The sequence below is a fragment of the Oryctolagus cuniculus genome, chromosome 10, assembly GCF_051225735.1.
Source record: "Oryctolagus cuniculus isolate XC-2025 breed Fujian yellow rabbit chromosome 10, ASM5122573v1, whole genome shotgun sequence".
Lineage (NCBI taxonomy): Eukaryota > Metazoa > Chordata > Mammalia > Lagomorpha > Leporidae > Oryctolagus > Oryctolagus cuniculus.
The window spans coordinates 78,812,814-78,826,722 of NC_142876.1; positions in this window are offsets into that span (position 1 = coordinate 78,812,814).

Genomic DNA, 13,909 nt, shown 5'->3' on the forward strand with positions numbered 1-13,909 from the left:
AATTTATCTGGTTTTTGTTGCAGGATGAGGCTGGCCCAGTAGAATGAGTTGGGAACTGCTCTCTTCCTTTTCTGCTTTTTAAAGAATTCATGTAGAATTGGTATTTTTCCCCTTAAATGTTTGGTAGAATTCGTCAGTGAAGCAATTTGAGCCATGAGTTTCCTTTGGGGGAAGGTTTTTCTTTTAAAGATAAGATATTTGGCTATTCAAATTCATTTCTTCTTGGGTAAACCTTGGTAGATTGTGTCTTTTTAAGGAATGTGTCCATTTTGTCCGTGTTATCAGCCCATTGGTATAAAGTTGTCTATATTGGTATAAAGTGTGAATCGGTCACAGTGGTTGATGACGATGTCAAAATTGTTTACATTTTGACTGATTTCCTGTCCACTTGCTCTCTCGACAGTTGAGAGAGGAATGTTGAAATCTCTGAGATAATTCCAGATTTGCATTATTTCTTCTTGTATTTCTGGCAGCTTTTGCTTCATGTGTTTTGGAGCTCTGGTATTAGAAGGAAAAATTTTTGTAATTATTGTTCTCTTGGTGAACTGACTCCTTTATGTTATTAACCTTATTAGTCCTGATGATATGCTTCACCCTGAAATTTACTTAGTGTGATAGTAATACAGCTTATGCAGCCTTCTTTTGATTAGAAATATCACAGTATGTTTTTTTCCACTCATTTTTAAAAGTACTTTATTTTAGTATATGCTCATAAAATCAAGTTGAGGATCAACATTTTATTTTTTATTGTTTATTTTTCCTTTTATTTGAAAGGCAGAGAGAGAGAGAGAAAGATGGAGAGATCTTCCATCTGGTTCATTCTGCAAATCCCCACAATACCAGGGTTGGCCAGGTCAAAGCCCGGAGCCTGGAACTCAATCAGGGTCTCCTACATGAGATGGCCTGATTATTTGGGCCATCTCCTGCTGCAACCCAGGGTATTAGCAGGAAGCTGGGTCCGAAGCAGAGGACTCTGGACTCAAACCAGGCATTCCGAAATAGAAAGTGGGCATCCCAAGTGGCTACTTAACTGCTGTAGCAAACACCCGCCCCCAACGTACATCTAATTTTGCTTACAAAGTAAGGATTAGAGAGAGAGAAAGAAAGGGAGGGAGAGAGAATGTGTCTGTGTGTGTGCACGTGCACAGCTGTGGGGTTATAAATAGATTCTCGCAATCCTTTTGTTCCTCTCCGTTTTCCCCAACTCATAGTAGGTGCTCTGTAAATAATTATTAAATTGAGAGACTTTGTATTTTACATGCAGGAAGAAAAATAGACACTTTGTCTTTATTTTTAGCCATCTGTATGTGTTTATTTTTTTATTTATTTATTTTATTTTTTGACAGGCAGAGTGGACAGTGAGAGAGAGAGACAGAGAGAAAGGTCTTCCTTTGCCGTTGGTTCACCCTCCAATGGCCGCCGCGGCCGGCGCACCGCGCTGATCCGAAGCCAGGAGCCAGGTACTTATCCTGGTCTCCCATGGGGTGCAGGGCCCAAGCACTTGGGCCATCCTCCACTGCACTCCCTGGCCACAGCAGAGAGCTGGCCTGGAAGAGGGGCAACCGGGACAGAATCCGGCGCCCCGACCGGGACTAGAACCCGGTGTGCTGATGCCGCAAGGCGGAGGATTAGCCTAGTGAGCCGCAGCGGCCTGTATGTGTTTATTTAAAGTGATTAACACACCCTGTCCCATGTCACAGGACCTGGGTGTGATGCCTGCCTCCAGCTGCCTGATGCAGAGCCTGGGAGGCAGCAGTGAGGGCTCGGGTAACGCTTCCTGCCGCCCACCTGGGAGGCCTACATTGAGTTCCCAGCTCCCTTTGCTGGCACCCATCACGCCAGCTGTTCCAGGCATTTGGGGAGCAAAACCCAGATGGAAGGAAGCTCCTTCTCTTTCTGTCTCTCAAATAAATAAATAACTAAAAATTAAGTGCATTCATTGTAGGAAGCATTATCATTAGGTCTTGCTTTTTTATCCAATCTAATAAACCCTAATATTCAAGTGGAGTGGGTAGAGTGTTTAGATTTAAGGCAATATATTTTTAAAGAAATATTTATTTATTTGTTTATTTGAAAGGCAGAATTACAGAGAGGCAGAGAGAGAGAATGGAGAGAGGGAGGGAGGGAGGGAGGGAGAGAGAGAGAAAGGATGGAGGGAGGGAGAGAGAGAGGTCTTCCATCTGCTGGTTCACTCCCCAATTGGCCGCAATGGCCAGAGCAGCGCCGATCTGAAGCCAGGAGCCAGGAGCTTCTTCTGAGTCTCCCATGTGGGTGCAGGGGCCCAAAGACTTGGGCCATCTTCTGCTGCTTTCCCAGGCCATCACAGAGAGCTGGATCAGAAGAGGAGAAGTCAGGACTTGAACAGGCACCCTTAAGGGATGCTGGCACCGCAGGCGGCAGCTTTACCCGCTATGCCACAGTGCTGACCCTAATGCAATATTAATATGGTATGATTTATTATCTGTCACCTTGTTCTCTTGTCTTACCTTCCCTTTGTTTCCATTTCTCTATTTTTGTGCTTTCTTTTAGATTAATTAAATATTATCTATGATTTATTTTTATCCCTATAATTCTGTTTTTTGCATTTTTATTTTTATTTAAAAGGTGAGGGGAGAGAGCAAGAGAGAGAGCGAGCAAGCTTTTACCTGGTTAACACTCCAAATGCCTGCAACAGCCAAAGCTAGGCCAGATCAAAGCCAGGAGTCGGAAATCCATTCAGGTCTCCCGTGTAGGCAAGGACCCAAATAACTTAGCCGTCACCACTGGCTCCCAGGATGTGTGTTAGCAGGCAGCTGGGTTGGAAGCAGAGAAACTGGGGATGGAACCAGGCACTCCCAAGATGAGATGAGCATATCCCAAGAGGCGGCTCAGCTGTTGGGCCACAGCGCCCACCTGTATCTCCTGTAATTCTTCGCTTCGCTTTGTTATTTTACTTCTCTATTTAGGTTTGTTGTGTATAACTTTCACAGTCTGCCTTCAAATGATATGGTGCTTGTTTACATGGTGTGCAAGAATTTTTATAGCATATTCTCATTTCTCCCAACCTTTGTACAGTTGTTGTCATATATTGTTCTGTTATTCATGTTATAAAATAACTGCATTGTTATTATTTTTGTGTAAGCCATTCCTTATCTTTTAGAGAGTTTTTTAAATAATAGAATTTTCTTATGTTTTCCCATGTGATGACAAGATCCAGTGTTCATTCATTTCTGTGTGTCTACTTAACTTTCTGCCACATTTTCCTCCTCCTTATTTCATTCATTTTTAGTTCATTCATTTCTTCTTATTTCTTATCAGTGTTGATCTGCTCTCATAGATATTTCCAGCTTTTGCATGTCCTAAACCGTCTCTATATCTCCTCCTCGTGTTTTGTTGATTCTGTTATTTTTCTGTTTTCCATCTCATTGATATTTGCTCTTTCTTTTTCCCTTCTTTCTGCATAATTTAGGTTACGTGGATCTTCTTTCCTTCTTTGTTAATATAAGAATTTAGGTTGTGACATGTAAGACCTTTTCTTTTTCTATTGATATAAACATTTAGTGCTATGAATTGCCCTCTTAGCAGGGCTTTAGCTGCATCCAATGTATTTTGATATGTTGCATTTTCATTTTCTTTCAAGTCTGTGTGTATTTACCTTGTCCTTAAGGCTTCCTTTTAGAAATTTTATTTATTTGAAAGACAGACACTGGAGGGGTGGGGGAATACCCCTCTGGTTGAGTCCCCAGATTCCATGCCTGCAATAGCTGGGGCTGGGCCAGGCCAAAGCCAGAAGCCAGGAACCCCATCCAGGTCTTCTCCATAGTGCCAGGGACCCAACTATTTGACCCATCACTTGCTGCCTCCCTGGGTGTGCATTAGCAGGAAGCTGCAACTTGGAGCAGAGCTTAGGAATTAAACTCAGGCACTCCAGTATGGGATGTGGGTATCCTATGCCGTGTTGTAACTGCTGTACCAAATGCCCTCACCCTCAATAACCTCATTTATGGCTATTATATATACTGGTTAATTTTCAGTGAAAATGTCCCTATTGTCTTTTTTTTATATTTTCTTCTTTTAAATTTATTAAAGTTCATTCTGTGATCAAGAATATAATCCATGTTGGTGAGTATTCCATGAACTCTTAGGAAAAAAAAAAAACCTGAAAGTTCTGCTAAGTGCTGTATATGTCAATTACATCCTGTGGGCTGACCTTGAGGTTTGTCTCTGCTGTGCCCTTGCGAATTTTCCGTCTGGTAGTGCATTCGGTCCATTGCCGAGAGAGGGATGTTGAGCTTCCGAGTTGGACTTGTAGCCTGCCCCTCTCCTTTCCGGTCTGTCAGGTTTTGCTTTGTGTATTCCGAGTCTCCGCTGCTTGGTGCACATGTGTGTAGGATTATTGTGCTTTCCTGGTAGGGTGAACTTTTCATAACCATGAAATGTCCTTCGTTGTCTCTAGTAAAATGCCTGAAATCTCCTTTATCTGATGTCAATATGTAGCTACTTTAACTTCTTTTAGGAGGTTAGAGTTTGCATATTACATCTTTTCCTACCCTTTTTCTTTCAGCTTTCCTACCTTGTTGTATTTTACATGAGATGTTTGTTTTGGTTTGTTTTTTTTTTTTTTGAGATAACATTTTGGAGGGATCGGGGTTTTTCTTGCTGTGTATTTAATTTTCCCTACATGTTGAAGGCGGACATCTAAGCTCCACACTTGCCATGCTGGCTTCGATAAAGGTAGCATCACAGTCGTTTTCTTGTTTTGTTTTGTTTTTCTGTTGGGTAAAATTTTTCTGTCTTCCTGGGATGAGCCTTTGGCTAGAAGAAGCAGATTTTTAAAAATCTGAGCTCATCGGAATGTCTTATGAGCTTCTCCAGCTCCAGGTCTGAAAGACGTAAAGCAAAAAGAAAACCCAAGGAACTTACCACTGTGTCATTCCTTGGGCACCAAGGTTCCTAGGTGTCACATCACCTGCTTGCCACCTTGCAGAGCCGTCTTACGTTTGCTTCGTGTGTGATGGTCAAGGTGGACACTGCATTCAGTGGGAGGAACTGGGAGAGCATGGGTATTCCATGCTTCGGGCAGAGACGTCTTCTCTGTTGTGTTTCTGAAAGATATTTCATCAGGTTTTGAATTCTAGGTTGAAGGTTTGTTTTTTCTTTCAATACTTTAAAGGATTGGTCCCTTACCTTCTTGCTTGTATTGGTTTCCATGAAAAAAAAATCCATAATCCTGTATGTCATATGTCTTTTTGTCCTGCTTCTGAGCAGTTTAATTGTGCTGTGCCTTGTTGTGATTTTCTTCATATTTTTTATGCTTAGAGTTTATTGAGATTCTTAGCCATATGGGTTTATGATATTTAAACAGCCCCTTTCCAAAAGCAGATGAGTCACCCAGATTTATGGCAAATACTAGACTGCTATTAATATATAGCTGAACTCTGATATTTGCAGGTTCAATACTGCTTATTTAACAGGTGTCCCCGTGCTTTGTATACCAGATAGGCAAGCACCTTCCCTGTTGGAACTGGGTTTTGAACATTTAGAGACATCATTTGAATGCATCCTAAATCAAAGACACACTTCGTTTTTCAGGAAGGTGGAACCAGTTGTCTGCGGGAGCTTGCACCTCTTAGGGGCACAGGTGTGGGAGCAGGCAGTCTTGGATTTGCACTCTGTACCTCTTGTGTGTGCTGGCAGAGATGTCCGTTAACTGCCATGAGCCCCCCGGTGTATGAAATGGGGATGACGATTGTCCCCGTTGGTGGAGCAGCTGAGATAAGAAAGAGTAAACATAGTCACGCTCTCACAAAAGGGGAAACTGTTGTCGCTGTTGGTCTTTTTCTTTAATAGACTGTATTTCTTATAGCAGTTTCAGATGCACAGCAAAATTGAGTGAAAGGTAAGGAATTTCCTACCCCCCACTCCCGCCATCCCCCATCCCCATTCTCAACACCGCCTGCCAAGGTGGTACATTTTTATAATCAGCAAACCTGGGTTTGGACCTGCTGTGGGTTTTGACGAGAATAAAACGACACGGATCAGAAAGGATAACTGCCCTGTCTCACAGTGTTCTGTGTACCACCTGTTCGCCCCTGCCTCTTTCCCCAGGTGCCATACAGCCGTGGGTCCTAAGCCTTTTCCAGAATGTCTTACGGTTACAGTCATACAATAGGTAGTCTTTCCAGATCAGCTTTGTTTACATGGGGATAAGCATCTAAGTTTCCTCCCGCCTTCTCCTGGCATGATCCCTTGCTTATTCTCAGCAGTAGACAATAGTCCGTTGTCTGGACATAGCACATTTGCTGATGCACTCATTTGCTTAGGGCCATTGGCTCCTTGCCAGTTGTGGTGGTTACGAAGACAGCTGCCGTAGGCGTCCGTGTGTGCCTGTGTGTTGTGTACATTTGAGTAGACACCAAAGAATGTGATTGCTGGAATGCACGAGTAAAGTATGTTTACTTTTGTAATAAACTTACAAAGTGGCGGTACCATTTTGTAGTCCCACCAGCAGTGAGTCAGAGTTCTTGTTGCTCCATGTTCTTACCAGCATTTGGTGTTGTCAGTGCTGTGGGGTTCAGTTGTTCTAATTTTTTTTAAAAGACTGTTTATTTGAAAGGCAGAGATACAGAGAGGGAGAGAGGGAGAGAGGGAGAGAGGGAGAGAGGGAGAGGGAGAGAGAGAGAGAGAGAGAGAGAGGGAGAGAGATCTTCCATCTGCTGGTTCACTCCCCAAATGGCCGCAATGGCCATAGCCAAAGTCAGGAGCCAGGAGCTTTTACTGGGTCTCCCATGCGGGTGTAGGGACCCAAGAATCTGGGTTTCCCAGGTCACAGCAGAGAGCTGGATTGGAAGTGGAGCAGCCGAGACTCAAACTGGCGCCCATATGGGATGATGGCACTGTAGGAGGCTGCATTACCCACTATGCCACAGTGTGGGTCCCCAGTCATTCTAATTTGCAATTCCCTCCTGTTGGATGTCTTCTCATAGGCTTCTTTGCCATGTGTCTATCCTTAGTGGGATGTCTGTTCAGGTCTTTTGTCTGTTTTTTTAAAAAAGATTTCTTTACTTGGTTAAAAGTTAGAGTTAGAGAGAGGGAGATACAGAAACAGGGTGAGAGAGAGAGAGAGAGAGAGAGAGAGAGAGAGAGAATCTTCCATCTGCTGGTTCACTCTCCAGATGGCCACAATGGCCAGGGCTGGAACTGAGCCAGGCCAAAGCCAGTTTCATCCAGATCTCCTATGTGGGTGATAGGGGCCCAAGGGCCAGGACCATCCTCCACCACTTTTCCCAGACACATTATCAGGGAGCTGGATCAGAAGTGGAGCAGCTGTGATTTGAACCAGCGCCCATATGGGATGCCAACATAGCAGGCAGCAGCTCTACCCATTGTACCACAACACCTGCTCTGCCTTGGCCCATCCTTAAGACAGGTGGTTCATTTTCTTATTGTTTTTGAGGTTAATTTATTTATTCAAAAGAGAGAGTGAGAAAGGGAGACACACAGAGAGATCTTCTACCCCCTGGCTCACTCCCCACATGCCTGCAACAACCAGAGCTGGGCTAAGCCAACGCTAGAGCCAGAAACTCCATCGAGGTCTCCCACAGGACTGGAGGCTGGATCAGAAGTGTGGGGTAGCAGGGGCTGAAGCCAGGCCCTCCTGTGTGGGAGGCAGGCATCCCAAGGGGCGGTGCAGCCCCACTGCACCGCAGCGCCTGCCCCCAAGCAAGCATTTGTGCTTTTCTTTGCACCGTTAGGTGCATGGACACGGCTTCACTGACACCTTAGTGTTCTCAGACGCAAAATATGAGAAACGGACTCTCTCTTTGGAGGGAGGTGGAGGAACGATCTTTGCTGGAAAAAGCAAAGGAAAACATGTTCTCCTCAGATACCTTGATCCAGGAAGAACTTGAGGCCACCTCTTAAACAGAGAACGGGGCCCCTCTTGTTGTAAATGTCGCCCTCCCCAGGACGTTAGCTGGTGCCCGGTGCTTCTCAGCAGGTGCCTGTCCGGGAGTGGAAAGCGTCCGTTCAGCATAGCGGGTTCCTCTGCAGGTTCATTCGGCATCTGCAGGTCAGCAAGGACTCTGCTGTTCCCGGGGACGGGGACGGGGACGTTAACACCTGTTCGTGAGTCACCTCAACTTCCGAGAATTGATGGATGCCTGCATCACTCTGTGCGAAACGGTGGCTGATGCTATTAAGGAAAAGGATGTCCCACTCTGGGGAAGGGAGCTACGCTGTTATCTGGCCCCATTCTCCCATCCCTGCCCTGTGCGTGAACAGATGTATAGCACAGGATTCATTTTCCTTTTTTTTTTTTTATCTTTTTGTTTATGCTCTGATTCTTTTGCAAGTAATTTTAATTCTCTGTTTTTTGAGAATGAGGCCCCGTGTCTGTGTATTACGATATAAAATAAAGGAAATGATTGTTTTTGATGCAGATCTGAAAGAACTGTAATGGATTTCAGCTACAACAATTCCTCCCCATTTAGAGGAAGTGAACACCTAGTTAGATGAAGGATGTCATCCCTCGTAGGGGCTGAACAGGTCCTGTTTCCATGACAACGTGTGCTTACCAGCTTGCCTGGTAAAAAGAAGTGTTTGAATTCTTTCTTCGATGAAAGATTGGACCAAACACTGGGTCTCCAGGTTTTTTTTTTTTTTTTTTTTTTTTTTTTTAGTTCCAACAATGTGATTCCAGTTTGATGCTAAAGTATTTTTTCACATGGGCTGCTTTTGAGGGTTAGAAGCCTAAAAGCCCACATTTGAGGTAAATTGACTTCTGGATCTAACAGGAGAGGACACTCGGGCCAAATGCTATTGAGCGAAGGAAATGAAGATGCTCTTGCAGGTCATACGCATTTTCCGATATCTTCTAATGAAATTAAGTTGGCAGCGATGATGCAGCAACTTATTAAGATGCTATTTGATTTGACACAGAGTGAGTCAGTTGCTCATTGCCATCTGGCCGTTGTGATCCGTAGGCTTGTGTCTTCGCTGCTAATTTATGTCCTGCCTTTATGGGTGGTTTGTGTCTTCTTCCTGCTCAATTTCGATTCCTGCCAGGAGTGTGGTTGCATTAGTGATTTTCCCTCAGAATGAAAAATAGGGAATTATTTGCATCATTAACTGTGCTTTTGCAAAATATGAAAAATAATGGTACTGCGTTTTATCGACAAGATCATGTTTAATGTAACACAAAATAACTTGAGTCCAATAAAGTAAGAAAACATGACCTTTTGGCACATTAAGAATGAGAGGAGATCAACGCAAATTTAGGATTATCCAGAAGGTAGTTCTGAAGGATCTAGTAGGTATTAACAGCACAAGAGTAGGGGCTGGCACTGTGGCACCCTGGTGGCAGCTGCCCACCATCCTGGCATCCCCTATCAGTGCCCCAGTTCAAGTCTGACCAGGCTTCCTGTACCTGTGCCTGGGAAGGCAGCAGATGGTGGCCCAAGTGCTTGGGGCCCTGCCACCCGTGTGGGAGAAGGAGCTCCTGGCTCCTGGCTTCAGCCTGGTCCAGTCCTGCCTAGTTCACCTGTGTGGGTGGTGAATCAGAAAGTGGAAGATTGATCAGGCGCTCTCCTGCTCTCTCATTCTCACTGTCCCCTTTCTCCCCCATCTCTCTCTCTCTCCCTCTCTCTTTGTCTTTCTGCCTTTTGACTAAATCCTAAACACCACACACCCCCACACACAGTCATTCTCCATTATCTTCAAGAACCCTGTCAATGATGGTGAATATTTGGGACCTAAAACCCTCCATAGAAAGTCATCTTAGGGCTCCCATGTTCACCATCACCTCCATAAAAGACCTGAACTACTGGATACTTACATATTTTTAGCCTCTGGGAAGAAGATATTTTCTCACCATAAACTCTGAGGAAACTTATAAAGAAATAACAAAAAGTGCAACTTAACACAATGTGCATAATATGTAACGGGACAGGAGCAAGACACAGCAGCCGCAGCCGGGCCTGCAGGGGCCGGTGTCCACTGCAGGTCGGAGAGATCTGCCACTGCAGCACTTTGCACCGTAGCTCAGAAAATGTTGTGCAATTAGATAAATGTTTTTTGGAAAAGAAATACTGTGACGTCATTTCAAAAATGACTTTACTTGCCTGTTCTGATTGCTCATCCGTTGAAAATGGCTTCTCAAATGTTAGTGTGTTTAGCTCTTAATAAGTCAATGACTGGTAAAACATTTCAGCCATGAAAGGATTCATTCATGTGTTTATCAAGGACCCACCACACAAACAGTACTTTGTACTCTCCCCTGAGGACTGTGCAGGCGTGCTCCTCACCCTCAAGATGCGCAGGCCAGGGCCGGCATTGTGATGCAACAGGTTAAGCCACCAGCATCCAATATCAGAGCACATGTTCAAGTCTGGTTGCTCCACTTCCGATATGGCTTCTAGCTAATGCAGCTGGGAAGAAGAGCAGAAGAGGCCCAGGTGCTTGGGCCTCTGCCACCCGTGTGGGAGACCAGGATGGAGTTCCAGGCTCCTGGCGGGAGCTGGTCCAGCCCTGGCTGTTACAACCATTTGGGAAGCAATCAAGTGAATATAATCTCTTCCTCTCTCTCTATTTCTCCCCCCACTCCCCCTCCCTCTCTCTCTCTCTCTCTCTCTCTCTCTCTCTCTCTCTCTCTCTCTCTCTCTCACCTCCTCTATCTCTGCTGCTCTGCCTTTCAAATAAAATAAATACATTTCAGAAAAAGCAGCATGGGCCTCAAAGTACAGGGACATATGGCACAGGGGGTCATTGTGTTGCATAACCTTATGCTTTGCAGAGTAAGTTTTATTTCCTCTATTAGGATTTCTTGCGTAATAATAGGATTATTTCAGCTTAAAAATAAAGCTTTGGAGAGCACAGAGTGCTGATGTGCCCGGTGGTCCTCTGAATGAGTTGTGAGCTACAGCTGAAAGCCCCAAACCTAATTTTAGCCCTGGAGCAGATTCTCTGTGGTAAAAGAACGCCTGCTGTATGAACAGTTTTCAACCCACACTGGGGACTAGCAGCCGCTACCATGGGTGCTGAACCCGACGCGGCAGGCAGGGCCCCACGCATCTGCTCCCAGCTGGCCCACCTTTCCAGTTTGCACAGGGCTGAAGGGTTTTCTGGGACACGGGACTTTCGGTGAACAAGTTAGGATGGTCCCAGGCAACTGGGACGGTGGTTCCCCCTACATAACTCTTCTCTGAGCTCCTGAAGAGTGCATCGGAGAAACCCACATTGCATGAGCGAAGGAGATGTGGGTTGTCCCTTCCAGAACCACCACCGCTAATGTTGTGACAGCTGATGGCTTGTGTGGGGCCTCACCAGTGCCCGGATCCGACTCCCCAGACAGCACTGCCGAGTGAGTCATGTGAGCACACTTGTTCAGTGGGGAAAAAGGAAACTGGAGGAGGCTGATGGATTTGGCCCAAATTATACACCTCTGAAGCTTGGGCTCAAGCACACGCCTTTAGATTTCCCTGTAAGCCCATTGCTTCACTACTGTCCATCATTTCTTCTCTTTTCAAAATGACCAAGGACCAAGTGATGGTGGACCAGCCTTGCTTTCCAGGCCAGCTTCCCATCTGAGCCATCCCCACATCCCTAGTGGATGGGCTGGCCCGGGGGCTTTAGTAACTGCTGTTGGGTAAGAAGCCGGTGGTGGCAAGATGTGTTTCCTGCAGGATTGCATGTGACAGTCCACGTGCCCGGCAGTAGGAGAAGGTTCTGCCAGCCAGTTCTCCTCGTGTCGGTGGAATACCAGGGAGCCACAACAAAGCCCCTTCCTCGGAATTCTTGGGCTGCCCTCAAACCCAGAGTCTCCAAAAACCATTAGGGCTTTTTTTTTTTTTTTTTTCCAGGGAAGGGATGTTTCCCCTCCTAGAATTCCCTTTGCCATGCTACGGAGACTGGAGACCACTGAGGAAAGAAGTCATCAGCCCCACCGTGGCTTGGGGACACTCTGGGTGTCTTATCTCTTCCTGGGGTGTGTTTGGCAATGATCTCCTGTTCTGGGTAGACAGTATGGATGTGTAGAGAAGAGACGCAGAGTCCCAGGACAAACGGGGAGGCCTCTCTTTGGCACAGAGTGTGTTTACCAAGCAGGAGTGCACCCTTCATTGATGCGGTGAAGTGGAATCTCCCGGGAGCCAGGCACTGCACCAGGCCCTGGGGGGCAGGGGTGGGGGAGGGGGTCCCAAGCTTGTCTTGAGGGAGCCCGTGTCGAGGCAGAGCTAAAGATGCAGCAAGGGAAGAGGGGCAGGTCTGTTTGGAATATGTACACACATACACACACACACACACACACACACACTTTTCCAAACACATATGTTTTATATCCAAGTATATATAAATATAGGTCTCTATATAAGCAAATATATTTGGAAATACACTGGCAGCTGCATTAGGAAAGATGGCTTGAATTGTGGAGATGCGCAGTGCTAGGCTGGAGATCTCAGGTGGCCTGTGAGAGGCACAGAGCCATTTAGGGCTTTTGAGCAAAGGAATAAGAGGACAAAAGGGCTTTGCAGGAAAACGGACGTGGCAGCCATGGAAAAGAGGAGCTGGCAAAGGAGAAAGACTAGACACAGGGAGATGACTATATCCGTCATCTCCCTAACAAATCCTCATAGCGAGCTGTCCATCAGCAGGCCTCACACTAGGCAGGGGCAAACGAGAGAGGCCACATATGCTGGTGGGGGAAACGGGTGGTGTGTACTGCCACCTGTGACATGTGCCCAGCCCGGGATGCTTCAGCGTGGGGGCTGGAGGCAGGAGAAGGAGCTGGCCATGCAGAGCAGAGACTGGCGACTCAGGGAAGGGAACAGCATGTGCAGGTGCCCTGTGGCCACAGAGGTGCTCTGAGGAAGGGGGACAGCTCAGCCCTATGGCTGGAAGGATCCTGGAGATGCTGAGTCCCGTTGGCCACCAGGAAGGGTTTGGGCTTCAGCCTGGGAGCACTGGGGAGCTGGGAAGCACGAGGCGCGTGATCACAGTGGTGTCGGCCACTGTTGCTCAGGCTGGCTGCTCTCTCGTTGGGGCTTGGAGGGCAGGGGTGGGAAGCTGGGAGACTCACTAGCAGCCATTGTAGTCCCACCTGCCACATGTGGCTGGCACTCAGGACGTCAGGAGACTTGGAGTGGGTGGCCACAGTGGGGGAAAAAAACAACACAGGGTGCAGGCGGAAGGGGATGAGAACTCTGACAGGTGGATGGGTGTGGAGGGTGGGGCGGCCAACCCCCAATGCCACATTCTGAAGGCTCCGTGACCATGTGACCCTGGCTCTTTTTTTTTTCTTAAGCTTTTATTTATTTATTTGAAAGGCAGATTTACAGAGAGAGAGAGGGAGAGAGGTCTTCCATCTGCTGGTTCACTTCCCAGATGGCTGCAACGCCAGAGCTAGGCCGAACTGAAGCAGGGAATCAGGAGCTTCTTCCTCTCTCACAGGGGTGCAGGAGCCCAGGGCCTTGGGCCATCTTCTGCTGCTTTCCCAGGCTGTAGCAGAGAGCTGGATCGGAAGTGGAGCAGCTGGGACTTGAACCGGCGCCCATATGGGATGCCAGCACTTTACCCGCTATGTTACAGCACTGGCCACGACCCTGGCCCTTAATTGCAGATGCTTAACAAATGCAGCTTCCTTTGCCCTTCCCCTTGCAACTCTGAACCAGACCTTCGGGGGTCTTTCAGAAAGTAACACTGATGGAGCTTTTTCTTTCTTTTCTTATAGATTTATTTATTTAGGGGCTGGAGTTGTGGTGTAGCAGGTAAAGCTATGCCTGCAACTCCGGCATCCCATATGGGCACCAGTCCGATCACAGATGCTCCACTTCCAATCCAGCTCCTTTATTTACTTACTTATTTATTATTTATTTATTTGAAAGGCAGAGTGGCAGAGGGAGAGAGGGAGAGACAAAGACAGAGAGGAGAGATCTTT